General features: G+C 38.7%; 1 protein-coding gene across 23 annotated transcripts in view; it reads right to left on the bottom strand.

The window, feature by feature from the left end:
- The window catches only part of DYM (dymeclin), a 401,742-nt gene that overhangs the window by 356,861 nt on the left and 29,865 nt on the right, over window positions 1-15,016 (bottom strand). The window contains exon 3 of one of the 23 annotated variants that reach the window (XM_074022289.1): window positions 7,297-7,465. The exons of the other annotated variants lie outside the window; for them this stretch is intronic. The gene's annotated coding sequence lies outside the window, so the exon portion shown is untranslated. The remainder of the gene's footprint in view (window positions 1-7,296; window positions 7,466-15,016) is intronic. 23 annotated transcript variants of the gene reach the window in all.

The raw sequence follows: 15,016 nt of genomic DNA, 5'->3' as shown, positions 1-15,016 counted from the left end.
AACTGAACCAGTCAGGTACAGTGGCACACGCCTGTAGTGCCAGCTACTCAAGAGGATCAAGGGGGAGGACTGCCTGATTCCAGGAATTCAAGAATAGCCTGGGCAACATAGCAAGAACCCATCTCAAAAAGAAAAAAAAACTCTGAACCATAAAAAGCTATACAAACTTATATTAAAAATTTAAATAAATATACTATATACATTTTAAAATATACATACAATTTTGCATGAACAATATTATGTTATACATATGATTTTATAACTGGCTTTAACCACTTATTATGCTGTAGGTTCTTTTCCATATCTAAAAACATAGGATTATTTTTAATGGCTACATGTTGTTCCAGTGTGCAGATGCATCATTTTTATTTATGTAGCCAATCTTACTGGTGGACATTTAAGTTGTTAGCAATTTTCTACCATAAACATTGCTATGAATGTCTTTACACATGTCTCTCTACATATATTTCTGAACTTGTCCAATTATGTCCTTAACATAAATCTAGAAGTGCAATTGCTAGGTCAGTGAACACTTCTGTTCTGATGAATGTTGCAAATTACATTCCAGAAAGATTACCCAGCAGTAGTGCATAATTGTAGCTTATAATCTTCCACACATTGCTAGATTTGCAAAGTTGCAAATCAAGATCTTTTGACATCAAATCCAGTTATCTTTAAACTCAAATAAGTATGTGATGAGAGTAAGCAAGTATAAAGCTTTATTACAAATATGGATTGTTTTCCCTCCAAAATGGCCTACAGAGGAACTCATAAAGGGTATGATGTCTAAGTAGCAAATTATTACCATGTCATGTAAATTTAGAAGGAACACTATTCAACACCACCTAAGTTCTTTAGCTGGCCCAGGCAATCAATTGTATTAAATAACAAGAGGGACAGGGCACATAAATATTGTACAGAGTTTATAACCTTTATGGACTTAAACTCGTGTGAGAACCCTATGGCATAACAAACAGCTCTGGCCTAAACTTCAAGAATGGTCTAGTCAACAAAATACAGAAATATTCAGTTGTGACAGAAAAAGTAAAAACTCAGTAAATGTGGGCCGGGCACGGTGGTTCATACTTGTGAGCCAGCACCTTGGGAGCCCGAGGCAGGTGGATCACCTGAGGTCAGGAGTTCAGGACCAGCCTGCCAACATGGCAAAACCCTGTCTCTATTAAAAATACAAAAATTAGCCAGGCATGGTGGCTCACACCTGTAGTCCCAGCTACTCTGGAGGCTGAGGCAGGAGAATCGCTGGAACCTGGGAGGTGGAGGTTGCAGTGAGCCGAGATTGTGCCACTGCACTCTAGTCTGGGTGACAGAGTGAGATTCTGTCTCAGAAAAAAAAAAAAAAGAAAAAGAAACAAAAGAAAAAAAGTTAGCAAATGTTAAATAAAAAATTCTGGATTACATTTGTTCATTATAAAGACATATGATCAACTATATTGCTTCTTAAACAGAAAATGCTTCCAAATGTCATCAGCCACCATTTGGGAGGTGATGGAAGACAAACAACTCTGTGGCCTTGATGGCAGATCTGCTCTCCACCACAACTCAGGGGAGACCCCGCCATAGTTCACAAATGATGGAATAAAAAGACCAGAGCTTGGCGTTAAAGCATGTATCCCTTCAATCATCAACAGTGTACCACTGTTGGATGTCAATTAGTTTTCCCATCCTGACAAATTAATAAGGAAAAATACTTGTTGGTAGGGGAAAAAAAAGCCTCTTTCATATGAAGCCTGTAGTTCAAGAATTCAAGTTTCCACAAAAAAAATAAATACATAACATGGACAATCTAATAAACTAAATACCTATTCCTAATAATTGTCACATATGAAAATATGCAAGAGGTATTTACAATATGTTGGTCAATTGGTGTAGCAGGTCAGGCAGGCTACATTTTGCAAGTAAAATACAACTGGGGTCAACAGAAGCTGCACACTTAAGCTAACTTACTTGACGTTCCGTGACTTAGGTCATGGAGCCTACACACAATACCTGAAGAAATGATTTGTGCCTCTTTAGTGGTTTCCATCATCCAACACTTTTTTCCTTTGTCATCTCAATCTGCTTTTCTGCTAACTCATCTGTCTCTTTCTTCTTCATCTGAACACTCTGGATTTTGTGTGTGTGTGTTTTTAGAGACCTCTCAATGCATTCCCCAGGCTGGATTACAGTGTCATGATCCCAGCTTACTGCAGCTTAGAACTCCTGGGTTCAAGCAATCCTCCCACCTCAGCCTCCCGAGTAGCCAGGACTACAGCTGTGTGCCACCATGCCCAGCTAATTTTTTTTTGTAGCAATGGAGTCTCGTTATGTTGCCCAGGCTGGTCTAGAACTCTTGGCCTCAAACAATCCTCCTGCCTCGACCCCCAAAGTACTGGGATTACAGGCATAAACCACAGTACTCGGCCACTGGATTTTTAAGCATTAAAAGAGGTACCAATGGACACTGCCAGGCCATGGTGTTGGTCCTCAGGGATTAAGGTAAAAAAAAAATAAGAAGTTGAATAAAATATAATCTTAGGAAAAAAAAAAAAAAAAAAAAAAAAGCTTACCAATTGGTTGTATAACACCACAACCAAAAAAAAAAAAAAAAGAAGTCTTATTATATACATTTAGCAGAACTTTACTGATATGAAATTTACTAATTCGGCCGGGCGCGGTGGCTCAAGCCTGTAATCCCAGCACTTTGGGAGGCCGAGACGGGTGGATCACGAGGTCAGGAGACCAAGACCATCCTGGCTAACCCGGTGAAACCCCGTCTCTACTAAAAAAATACAAAAAAAACTAGCCAGGCGAGGTGGCGGGCCCTGTAGTCCCAGGTACTCGGGAGGCTGAGGCAGGAGAATGGCGTAAACCCGGGAGGCAGAGCTTGCAGTGAGCCGAGATCCGGCCACTGCACTCCAGCCTGGGCAACAGAGCGAGACAGCGTCTCAAAAAAAAAAAAAAAAAAAAGAAATTTACTAATTCAGGATTGGGGCCTGTTTGTCTAAAATTGAGCTGAAGCCTGGACAACATAGTGAGACCTTTTCTCTAAAAAAAATTAGCTGGGCATGGTAGCATGCCTGTACTCCCAACTACTCCTTGAGCCCTAGAGGTGGAGGCTGCAATGAGCTGCACTCCAGCCTGGGCAACACAGCAAAACCCTGTCTCAAAAAAAAATTAAAATTAAAATTAAATAAATTGAATTGAAACTGACTTTTGTGTTATACTTAAATAAATCATTTTGACAAGGGAAAAAGGGATTTAGAAAAAGTATTATTTAACCTTCTACAAAATAAATGTATTTAAAGATGTTGGCATATTATTGTTCACATGTAAATAAATTTGCTGAAATAACCTGCATTTCGTACAGGCCTATATACACTATTCGAAGTTCTTTCACCTTTATTATTTCATTGGATTTATTTTAAAAACCCTGAGAAGTTAACCGAGGAAATGGGAGTATCCTCACTTTACAAGTGACAGAAATAGAGAAGCTGAGTAACTTGTCCAATGTCACAATATAAGAAAAAACATATCTAACTTCCAGATTAAGATTCTTTCAATATGAATAATATTAAATTAGATACTCTTAAGGCAAACCCACATAATATCAACCTAGAAACACTCCAGCAACTAGTTGGAATTTCTATATATTCCAAAAAGGAGTTGTGTCATACATAAATTATTATAAAAAGTATATCTACATTATAATTACAATCATGTAAAAATTATGTGAATTATAAAGAATTGGAAGAAAACAAAATTTTAAATCTAGTAAGGAAAATGGTAAGATAATAGACAACTTTCTTGTAACTGCTATGAAATCAGAAACTATAGTGTGGTCAGGAAGCTACAATTTTAAATTAAATATTCCCCAATTCAGTTTTCTGTAATTTAGACTGGTTTTATTTTACTTTTAGGCACACCGTTCTCATGTATGAATCTCAATAATGAAAACCGAGAAATTCATAGCTCAAATATTTTTAAGAAAAGCAGATAGTTGGGCGAGAAGTTATAACAGACTTCTGAATACAGGTTTGCTGAACAATCAAAGAAACTATAAGTTTCATAAAATAAACACTGAAAATCCTTAGTCCCTTCAGCTGAAAGTTCTGCCATAAAATTCTTTCAAAACTGACATTTTATATGATGTCATTTTCAGCCAACAACATACAAATTCTGACAATATATAATGCTAGTCAGTTTAAGACATAACCTGAATAAACCAACAAGTAACCATTCAGGAAAGGATAGAAGCATTTCTGAAGACATTTTCCCCCTTACCTTAGCAAAGAGAATTACAGAAATTATTCACAAAACTAACAAGAATCAGCCCATTCAGTGGTTAAACTGTGGGAAGGTTAATGTTTTAAGAGGGCCTATTCATAGGAAAAAGTCAAAGGATAAAAACTGCATATAAATTATAGCAATTTTTAATGCACCCATGCAGAACCAAAAAGGTGTTTACATTCATGTGGTTCACAGACAATCCTATATGCTGTCATTCAACTGCCAAAATGAAAGGAACTATAACTATTAAAATGTCAAATTTTCAGCAACTACTATGCTAGATAATGTGAGAAAAGGAATCAAGGGTGCACCTGGAGTAAAACTTACATGTCCCTTTACTTTAATGCTTTAAAGGTTATATTTCCCCCATTTAAGCTTTTAGCTTAAGGGACTGATTAATCCTGGGAAAACCTAAGCATCTTCTAAAATGAATTTTGCATAGAAAGGTAGAAATGAAAGGATGGGAAATAAAGGTTTTGATTCAAGATGTAAAAACTGAACTTCTTGTGGTCCCTCAATTTGAAAAATATAATAAGATGCCAAGAATAGTATCAAATTATTTATTCCCTGAGTAAAATAGCCTAGTACATTGTTTTGGTCACCAACCAAGAAAACCTACGATAAAAAAATCAAAACAGAATTTAGAAGATGGTTTAGTAGCGATCCCAGGCCCACCTCTACAACAGAGCAGATTTTTCAACTTGAAAAGTTCTAATAAAATTGAACATAAAGTGTGCCGAAGAGTCTAAAAATATAGAAACAGAGACAGGCATCAAAGATTCAAAGAAGAAAATAATTTTACAATCACTTGTTTCTGTCAGCTAAAAACGTGACCTAATTCAATAGAAGTCTCTCTTCCTGTGTGTCAACTGAGGAAACAGACTAAGAAACTTTGACAAAGAATCATTCAGGCAGCTCTGCTTAAAAAGAGAAAAGATACGCTCCACTCAAGGCAAGGTGAAAATACTAAACAGATTACCCATCAGCTTGTGTGATCACTGTAAATAATAGCACTTAAGATACCTGTGATTATGATCTGCAGCTTTGAAAAGTGCTTGAAAATGTGAACATATAATCTGGTGGTTCTACTCTCAAAGATTACCATACGATCTAATGTTGCAGCTCTTTAGTAATTACGTGAAACTAGGTCTCAGATTAGCCTGTGCTTCCCAAGGAGACAGTGTGGCATGATGGTCAACGGAATTCCTCTCCGGACTTAGACAAATAAACCTGGTTTAAACTAAATCTGGTCCTTACTCGCTACTCACTGTGTGGCTTTAGACAACCTTCCTAGGCCTCAGTTCTCTCACACATGGGAGTAATAGACTTGAACAACAATAATAGAACTAAACAAACAGAGGTGCCTACAGCAATGGGCCCAGCATCTGACAAACAGTGAGCTCAATAAATAACTGGTAAAGAAACAATGCTTATGTTAGCGAAGCCTTTTAGCAGAATGATATTATCATTATCTTTTATCATTTCATCATTCTATTTTATCATTTATCTCAGTAGAATTACATTTTTTATCACGCAAGAAAAATCCCTGAAAGAAAAGTCAAAGTGACAAGTGGAAACTAACAATGCTAAAGAGAAATGGAAGCCCTTTAAAAGGATAAGAGTACAGCAAACTGAAGTTTAGAAAACATTATATGATGTGGTATAAAACTACAATGGGTAATTAGCCTTAAGGAAGGAAATTACATCATGGATGAACTTTGAAGACATGACACTAGGCTGGGTACACTGGCTCACAACTATAATCCCAGCACTTTGGGAGGCCGGGGTGGGGAGATCACTTGAGGTCAGAAGTTCAAGACTAGCCTGGCCAACATGGTGACACCCCATCTCCACTAAAAATACAAAAATTAGCAGGCATGGTGGCGCACGCTTGTAATCCCAAATACTTGGGAGGCTAAGGCGGGAGGACAACTTGAACCTGGGAGGCGGAGGCTACCCTGACCGAAATTGCGTCACTGTACTCCAGCCTGGAAGACAGAGAGAGACTCTTTCTCAAAAAAAAAAAAAAAAGAAAAAGAAAAGAAAGAAAACATTATGCTACATTAAATAAGCCAGTCACAAAAAGACAAATATTATATTATTCCACTTATATGACATACCCAGAGTAGTCAAATTCAAAGAGACAGAAAGTAAAAATAGAGGTGACCAGAAACTGGGGGGAGAGGATGGGAAGTTATTGTTTAATAGGTACAGCGTTTCTATCTGAGGTGATGAAGACATTCTGGAAAGGGATGGTGGGGATGGGTGCACAACCCTGTGAACGTACTTTAAACTGTACAATTAAAAATGGTTGAAAAGGTTACGAGAGTCAAGAGGACCAGACGAAAAAACAATAATTTTTAAAATGGTTGAAAAGGTAAATTTTATGTTTATTTTACCACAATAAAAAAATACATGAATAAAATCTTTCCATATTATAGGATAGTTAGTAAATTATAGCAGACTAGACTCAATTCCCAAATAGTGACATTGAAACAGGCTCATCTCTGGACTACGATACAACTTATAAAATCTTTCACACAGCCAAGTTCCTATGTAATTTGTTTCATATTGGCTGTTCTACTACACAGGCCCTTTGCTGCTCCTCTAATGAGCAGACCTTACTCCTGCTTCAGCCTCTTTACACTCGCTGCCCCTCTACCTGGAATACTCTCCCCAAAACATGCAAGGCTCACTCCCTGGCGTCACTAATGTCTCTACTCAAATGCTGCTTTCCCAGAGACTCTCTGGCTAAAGAAATCTCCTAAAGCTATTGCTCTCCATGACCTCACTCTGCTTCGCTTTTCTTTCTTACACTTGACACTTCCAGAAATGACCTAACATATTTATTTTTTCACTTGTTTATCACTCATCTCCTCTAGTAACATGTAAACTGCTTGAGAGCAGGGACCATGTCATTCATGTTTTCAGTCCTTAAAAAGAGTCCCTGGCACCTGGAAGACATTCCATAACTATTTTTTTAGGTATATTAATCAAAAAAATACTCACTTTTTTTTTTTTTTTGGATGCGGAGTTTCGTTCTGTCTCCCAGGCTGGAGTACAGTCTCATGACCTCGGCTCACTGAAACCTCTGTCTCCAGGGCTCAAGCGATTCTCCTGCTTCAACCTGAGGTCAGCAGTTTGAGACCAGCCAGGCCAACATGGCGAAACCCCGTCTCTACCAAAAATACAAAAATTAGCCAAGCATGGCACACACTTGTAGTCCCAGCTACTTAGGAGCCTGAGGCAGGAGAATCGCTTGAACCCAGGAGGTGGAAGTTGCAGTGAGCTGAGATCATGCCACTGCACTCTAGTCTGGGTGACAGAGTAAGACTGGGTCTCTCAAAAAAAAAAAATTAAAATGGAGAGAATTAAAATGATATACACCAAAATGTTAACAAGTTACTCCTGGTTGTTATTATTTTTATCTTTTTTTTTTTTTTTTTTTTTTTGCCTTCCTGGTGATTTTCTGTATTTAAAAGTATTAAAAATGAACATGCATTACTTTGGTACTCAGAAAAATGAGTTTTAAGTGACTGTGCCAAGAGCTGCCTTTTTTGCCTTATATGAGCACCATCTAGTGCTCAGTACACATAATACAATTTCTATAACACAGTAAAGTTTTCTGAAAAGTAGCCTTTATAAAAAGTAGGTTGTGGCTGGGCATGGTGGCTCACGCCTGTAATCCCAGCACTTTTGGAGGCTGATGCGGGTGGACTGCTTGAGGCCGGGAGTTCGAGACCAGCCTGACCAACATGGTGAAACTCTGTCTCTACTGAAAATATAAAACTAGCTGGGCATGGTGACATGTGCCTGTAATCCCAGCTACTTGGGAGACTGAGGCAGGAGAATCACTTGAACCTGGTAGGCGGAGGCTGCAGTGAGCCAAGGTCACGTCACTGCACTCCAGCCTGGGCAACAAGAGCGAAACGCGACTCAAAAAAAAAAAAAGGTAGACTGTTTATACACAAAGATGACTATTACTATAATCACCGTCTGGCCTAATTTTTAAAACAGCAGAACAATTAGCTCAAAAGAGGCACAGGACTTTCAATCATCAAGATAAAGCTGTCATCAGAAAATTGGTTAAATTTCTGCTGCTTATTTTCATTCCTCAAATATTTTAGACTAACTCTCAAGACAGAGTCCTTGGTCTTTTGTAAACTAATTGGTAATTACTCCTTAAAAGAAGAGCAAAGTCAGACACTTTACATGTGTGATGTTGTTTCATCATCCCTATGAATCTACATGGTAGGGATTATTATTTCCATTTTACAAAAGCAGTAACAGGCTCAGTGAGATTAAGCAGCTTTCCCAAATTCACAAACTAGTCAGTTGTGGAGCTCAGGCAAGGTCAGTCTGGCTTCAAAATTCATGTTCCCCCTGCCATGCTTCATGGTCTCCATTCTTCACACTTCACCCAAAGTCACTGCACCTTTTAGCAAAACAATTCCTCTGGAGAAGAGTATTCAGGCTGCTGCTATACTGCTCAGCACTGCTCTCAAATCTAGAACTCTACGCTCATTAAGTATTAACACTCAAATCAAGTGTTAATTTAAAACAAAAATAACTTTTTAAAGATATTATTCTCTATACTGCTATTAGCTGGTTACATACACTTACCGAGATATAGGACTTTCCATTTCCTACACAGTAACAGAAATTCAGACCTTCAGCACATCCCTGGTACGTTGCTGCAGATGTCTCAGATTTTGTTTTCCTGCCCTAGTTTTTCTTCTTGCACTTTCCACCTACTCATCCTACTTAAAAAAAATAATGTCTCTGAAACAATGTGTTCTCCAAATCCACTCAGCAAGAGCCTACAAGGGACTCTACTTCTAATCCTCAACTTTCTAACAAGTATGCCCAAAACAGGTAACAGTTGGACAGATTTTTATTTCCCAGTTCACCCTTCCATAGTTAGAGCCCCTACACTGTTCAGAGCCGCAGACCACTCTAGACCCGAGCAGCCTTATCGATTTACCCTGAAACATCATGAAATATGTTGGGAAGCACTTTCTACACTCCCAACCTATTACACTTGATTCCCATTCCTCTCAACACAAACTGGAAGCATTACTAGAAGTCATTTGGTCACGTTTCCTTTATAGTACAAGAAGTCACTTCTATCCATATGTATAAGGTGGTAGTGGTGGTGTTAGTGATGGTGGTGTTTGAGACAGGGTCTTGTTCTATTGCCCACGTTGGAGAGAGCATTGACCTGATCATAGTCACTACAACCTTGAACTCCTGGGCTCAAGGGATCCTCCTGACTCAACCTCCCAAGTAGTTGGGACTATAAGCATAAGCCACTGAGCTCTGCTAATTTTTTTATTTTTTGTAGAGATGGGGTCTCGCCATGTTGCCCAGGCTGGTCTCAAACTCCTGGCCTCAAAAGATCCTCCTGCCTCAGCCTCTCAAAATGCTGGAATTACAGGGATGAACCACCACACCCAGCCTGTATAAGGTTATTCACTGCTACATTATATGTAATAACAAAACACTGGAAGCAATCCAAATGGTAAATCCAATTAATTTTGGTATATATGTCTCCCATTAAAAAGAGTGAGGAAGTTAATATATATAGAAGGCTCTCCAAGATACAACTGATGAAAAAAAGCACAAAGTGAAAAAGTGTATGTAACATATGTGCTATTATTTGTCAAAAAAAGAGAAGGGATATATGTGCATATTTGTTTGCATATGCATAAAATGCAATTCTTCTATAACACCCTTTATCATATTTCACCATACTTGTTTGTTGATTTACAGATAAGATTATAAGCCCTGGCTGGACGTGTAATCTCAGCACTTTGGGAGGCCAAGGCAAGCCAATCACCTGAGGTTGAGAGTTCAAGACCAGCCTGACCAACACGGAGAAACCCCATCTCTACTAAAAATACAAAATTAGCTGGGCATGGTGACACATGCCTGTAATGCCAGCTACTTGGGAGGCTGAGGCAGGAGAATCACAAACCCGGGAGGCGGAAGTTGCAGTGAGCCGAGATCACACCATTGCACTCCAGCCTGGGCAACAAGAGTGAAACTCTGTCTCAAAAAAAAAAAAAAAAGATTATAAGCCTTTAAGGACAAAAGACATCATATATCTAGCTAACCATTATAGCCTGAGAAACAAATAAATGAATAATAGCTTGATACACAGAGATAGTCTGGTCCAGCAGTTCTCAAAGATAACCATGACACATGGTTATGTTCACACACACCATAGCCTCAGATGCCTGTGAACCAAAAAATAATAAGCACAGATCTGTTTTTCATTTTTGCTGCCATTATGTAGTTTAGAAACATGTATAAAATCAGTCATAAGCCAGGTGCGGTGGCTCACCCTTGTAATCCCAGCACTTTGGGAGGCCAAGGCAGGTGGATCACGAGGTTGAGATCGAGACCATCCTGGTTAACATGGTGAAACCCTGTCTCTACTGAAAATACAAAAATTAGCTGGGCATGGTGGCACGCACCTGTAGTCCCAGCTACTCAAGAGGCTGAGGCAGGAGAATTGCTTGAACCCAGGAGGCGGAGGTTGCAGTGAGCCGAGATCACGCCACTGCACTCCAGCCTGCAAACAGAGCTAGACTCCATCTCAAAAAAAAAAAAAAAGATAAAAAACAAAAAAAGAAAATCAGTCATATAAGTAGTTTAAAATATTTAGGAAAAAACCAGTGTATATTATTAACCTTTAGTATTTAATTATTCTTCATTTTGTTTCAGACCTTTGCTGCACAACTAATTTTAAGAGTGAAAAATTTAAAACTATTAAATAATTTAAGTAAGATTTTAGAACCACATGTGGAAACTCTAACAAAATCTGATTACTCTGATGCTAAAAATAGTTAATAGTAAGGAAGGATTAGATTCACCCTAAAGGCCTTATTAGTATTTCTAAAAATTGCAGCAAACATCAATTTTTGGCTACAAAAATGGACTTTACTTGAAGACGGTACATACGTATCTAAGGAATTCCAAGAGTGAACAATCTCATAATTATCTAGATTCAGAGTCTCTTCTACTGAGATTCATCTTAGTCCTGAATAATTCATAAACTAGGTAATCTTGGTCCCTAACTCTGTCAACGAGGGGGCAAGTGCTACCTCAAAGCCTCCTCAGTCCGAAGGTCACACATCAAATACCATCAGCGAGGAGCAGGGCAGTGCCAAAGAGAAAGTGACAGGCCAAAAGTATATGCAACACCACAAACGAAACCTCTATCGTGTAAACTCACTTGTGGCGGTGGGGGCAGGAAGAAACCTTTATAAATATACCCTCACATATTTACAATGCAGTTTATTTACTTTACAGTTTTTTCACTAAGATCCCTTTATACCTTTCCCAACATGTTGGGATTACAGGCGTGATCAACTGCGTCTGGCTGCCATTCCCTTTTCTTAAATCACCCAGGTGATTTAAGAGAAAGGTATAAAGGGATCCCAGCACTTTGGGAGGCCAAGGCAGGTGGATCACGAGGTCAGGAGCTCAAGACCGTCCTAGCTAACACGATGAAACCCCGTCTCTCTCTACTAAAAATACAAAATATTAGCCAGGCGTGGTGGCACATGCCTGTAGTCCCAGCTACTTGGGAGGCTGAGGCAGGAGAATTGCTTGAACCTGGGAGGCAGAGGGTGCAGTGAGCTAAGATCATGCCACTGCACTCCAGCCTGGGCAACAGAGCGAGACTCTGTCTCAAAAAAAAATTTTTTTTTGAGTAAAAGTAGGAATTAACAAAATAAACTATAAAGCCATAATAACTTAAACTGTGAGGCACTGGCACAGGTGGACAAAAATGGCTAACAAATTATTCCCATCACTGTTTCTTGATAAGTTCATCTTTTTCCCCACTGATATGCCAGCTCCACATAAAACAAGTACATTCACATACATTTATTCTTATTCTTATTATTCTTAAGTATTTCAGTTATTCTTGTTCTTTATTCTTTTTCATACACAGTTCGGAATAAACTTATCAAGATCCCCCAATCTTCCAAAACAAGGCTTTCGAATTTTAATTCAAATTGTCTTCAATCTATAGGTCAATTTGAAAAGAAGTGACATTTTAACAGCAGTCTCCTTATTCCTTAAACATGGTACATACCTCTATTTAGGAAAGTCTACTTTAGTATATTTCAGTGTAAAAACCATATACTGTAATTTGGAATAGCTTTATAAATTACATTAGAATTTACATAAGTGAAAAGAAAAATTATTTTGGATGATAAATCATGCTCTCCATTTTGCCCTTTCTTCCTCTAAGTCGTATCACTATCACATGAGCAGCAGTACTCAATGATAATTCTGCAAGGATTAAGGAAATGATTTCAAAATTTGTTGATGCCATAGCTCATCTCCAGTATGACCTTTCCCACCAATCCACAGCCACCTTTAATTTTCCAAGGATCTCAGAAGCAAGAATAAGTAACCACTTCAATATAAAATACATCTAATCCAAGCCATCAGATTAATTATAAACTAAGTTAAACTTATTTTTTTTTTTGAGACAGAGTCTTGCTCTTGTTGTCCAGGCTGGGGTGCAATGGCACGGATCTCAGTTCCCCACAACCTCCACCTCCCAGGTTCAAGCGATTCTCTTGCCTCGGCCTCCCAAGTAGCTGGGATTACAGGCGCCCGCCACCATGCCCAGCTAATTTTTTGTATTTTTAGTAGAGACGGGGTTTCACCATGTTGACCAGGCTGGTCTTGAACTGCTGACTTCAGGTAATCCACCCGCCTCAGTCTCCCAAAGTGCTGGGATTACAGGCGTGAGCCACCACGCCCGGCTTAAACTAAATTAAACTTCTAAGGCTCAATCCAACTGTATACAATAAAGTTAAAAATTAAAATGTATTGCCAAAAGATGTAAACAGACAGTTCCCGGAAAAGGAAATACCAATACTCCTTAAACAATGAAAATAAACACAACCTTAATTATTAAAGAAAGGCAAATAAAACCATAAGGACCACTATCCAAAACTTGCTGAACTGGGTATCAAAAAGAAAAACGACTGCTATTAGTCACACGGAAAAACGTGTGTGTGTGTGTGTATGAATTTACCCTCAAAAGACAGACAAATAGGCCCTCTACCTCTGAGGTCAAGGGAAACGAGAAGTATAGACTTCTTTGTCAGGATTACGCCAACCCCTTCCTGAAAATCGGTAAAGAAAAAAACTGAAATGCTTACCCTTAATTAGTAATAAATATAGTAAGAACTATATTTTACATAACCTAATTGATGACGTAAAGTCCTCTTTACAGAAGAACTCCAGTTAATAAATGTAGAAATGACCAAATTAGAAATATTACCATTTTGTAACCTCATAAAACAGGTGATTCAGACAAAAATCAATAGATGCTAAAATATTTACACTCAAAACTCTGATCAATCTTAGTATGATAATTGGTATAAAACACACTTTTTCTACATATGGAAAACCTTACCAAAAATGATTAACCTAAATTTTATCAAGCTTTTAAATCTCATTTCCAATTTACAGGAAATACACAGAACAAAAGAACAAGTTACAAGGTGTGAAAAGCAATCAGATAAATAGAGAAGATGGAACATTCTACAGAAAAACTGACACAATTTGTTTTAAAAATGACATGAAGCAAAAAATAGTGGCAAGGTGGGAAGTGGATACCTATATTCTACTTTAAAAGACATTTAAGAACAAGAACCATCAGATGCAACATATGCACCTTATTTGGCTCCTAATTGTAATAAACTATAAAACAACTGGAAAATTTTAAATATGAACTGGGTAGCAGGAATTATTGTTAATTTTGTTAGGTGTGATAATGGTATTATGGTTATGTAAAAAAAGACTTTAAGATACTTAAAAAACAATAATGAACAAAATATGGAAACAATCCAAATGTCTATTAATTTCTGAATGGACAAACAAAATGCAGTATATCCATACAATGGAGTATCACTCAGCAATAAAAAGGAACGGAGGCTGGGTGCAGTGGCTCATGCTTGTAATCCCAACACTTTCAGAGGCAGAGGAAGGAGGATCACTTGAGGCCAGGTGTTCAAGACCAGGCATGGTGGTGTATGCCTGTGGTCCCAGTTACTCGGGAAGGTAAAGTGGAAGGATCACTTGAGTCCAGGAGTTCAAGGCTATAGGGAGCTACGATCGCACCACTGCAATCCAGCCTGGGCAACAGAGTGAGACCTTGTCTCAAAAAAAAAAAAAAAAAAGAGGCCGGGCGCGGTGGCTCAAGCCTGTAATCCCAGCACTTTGGGAGGCCGAGGCGGGCGGATCACGAGGTCAGGAGATCGAGACCATCCTGGCTGACACGGTGAAACCCCGTCTCTACTAAAAAATACAAAAAACTAGCCGGGCGAGGTGGCGGGCGCCTGTAGTCCCAGCTACTGGGGAGGCTGAGGCAGGAGAATTGCGTGAACCCGGGAGGCGGAGCCTGCAGTGAGCTGAGATCCAGCCACTGCACTCCAGCCTGGGCGGCAGAGCGAGACTCCGTCTCAAAAAACAAAACAAAACAAAACAAAACAAAAAAAAGGAATGCAAGTACTGGTGCATGCAACAACATGTATGAATATTACACTCAGTGAAGCAAGCCAGTCACAGCTGGGTGCAGTGGCTCACGCTTGTAATCCCAGCACTTTGGGGTGCTGAGGATTGCTTGAACCCAGGAGTTTAAGACCAGCCTAGGTAACAGAGCAAGACCCCATCTCTAAAAAAGTAGAAGAAAAAA

This window comes from Macaca fascicularis, chromosome 18, assembly GCF_037993035.2.
Source record: "Macaca fascicularis isolate 582-1 chromosome 18, T2T-MFA8v1.1".
Lineage (NCBI taxonomy): Eukaryota > Metazoa > Chordata > Mammalia > Primates > Cercopithecidae > Macaca > Macaca fascicularis.
Note: the sequence above shows the minus strand (reverse complement) of the source record. Positions and strands in the feature narration are given on the sequence as shown.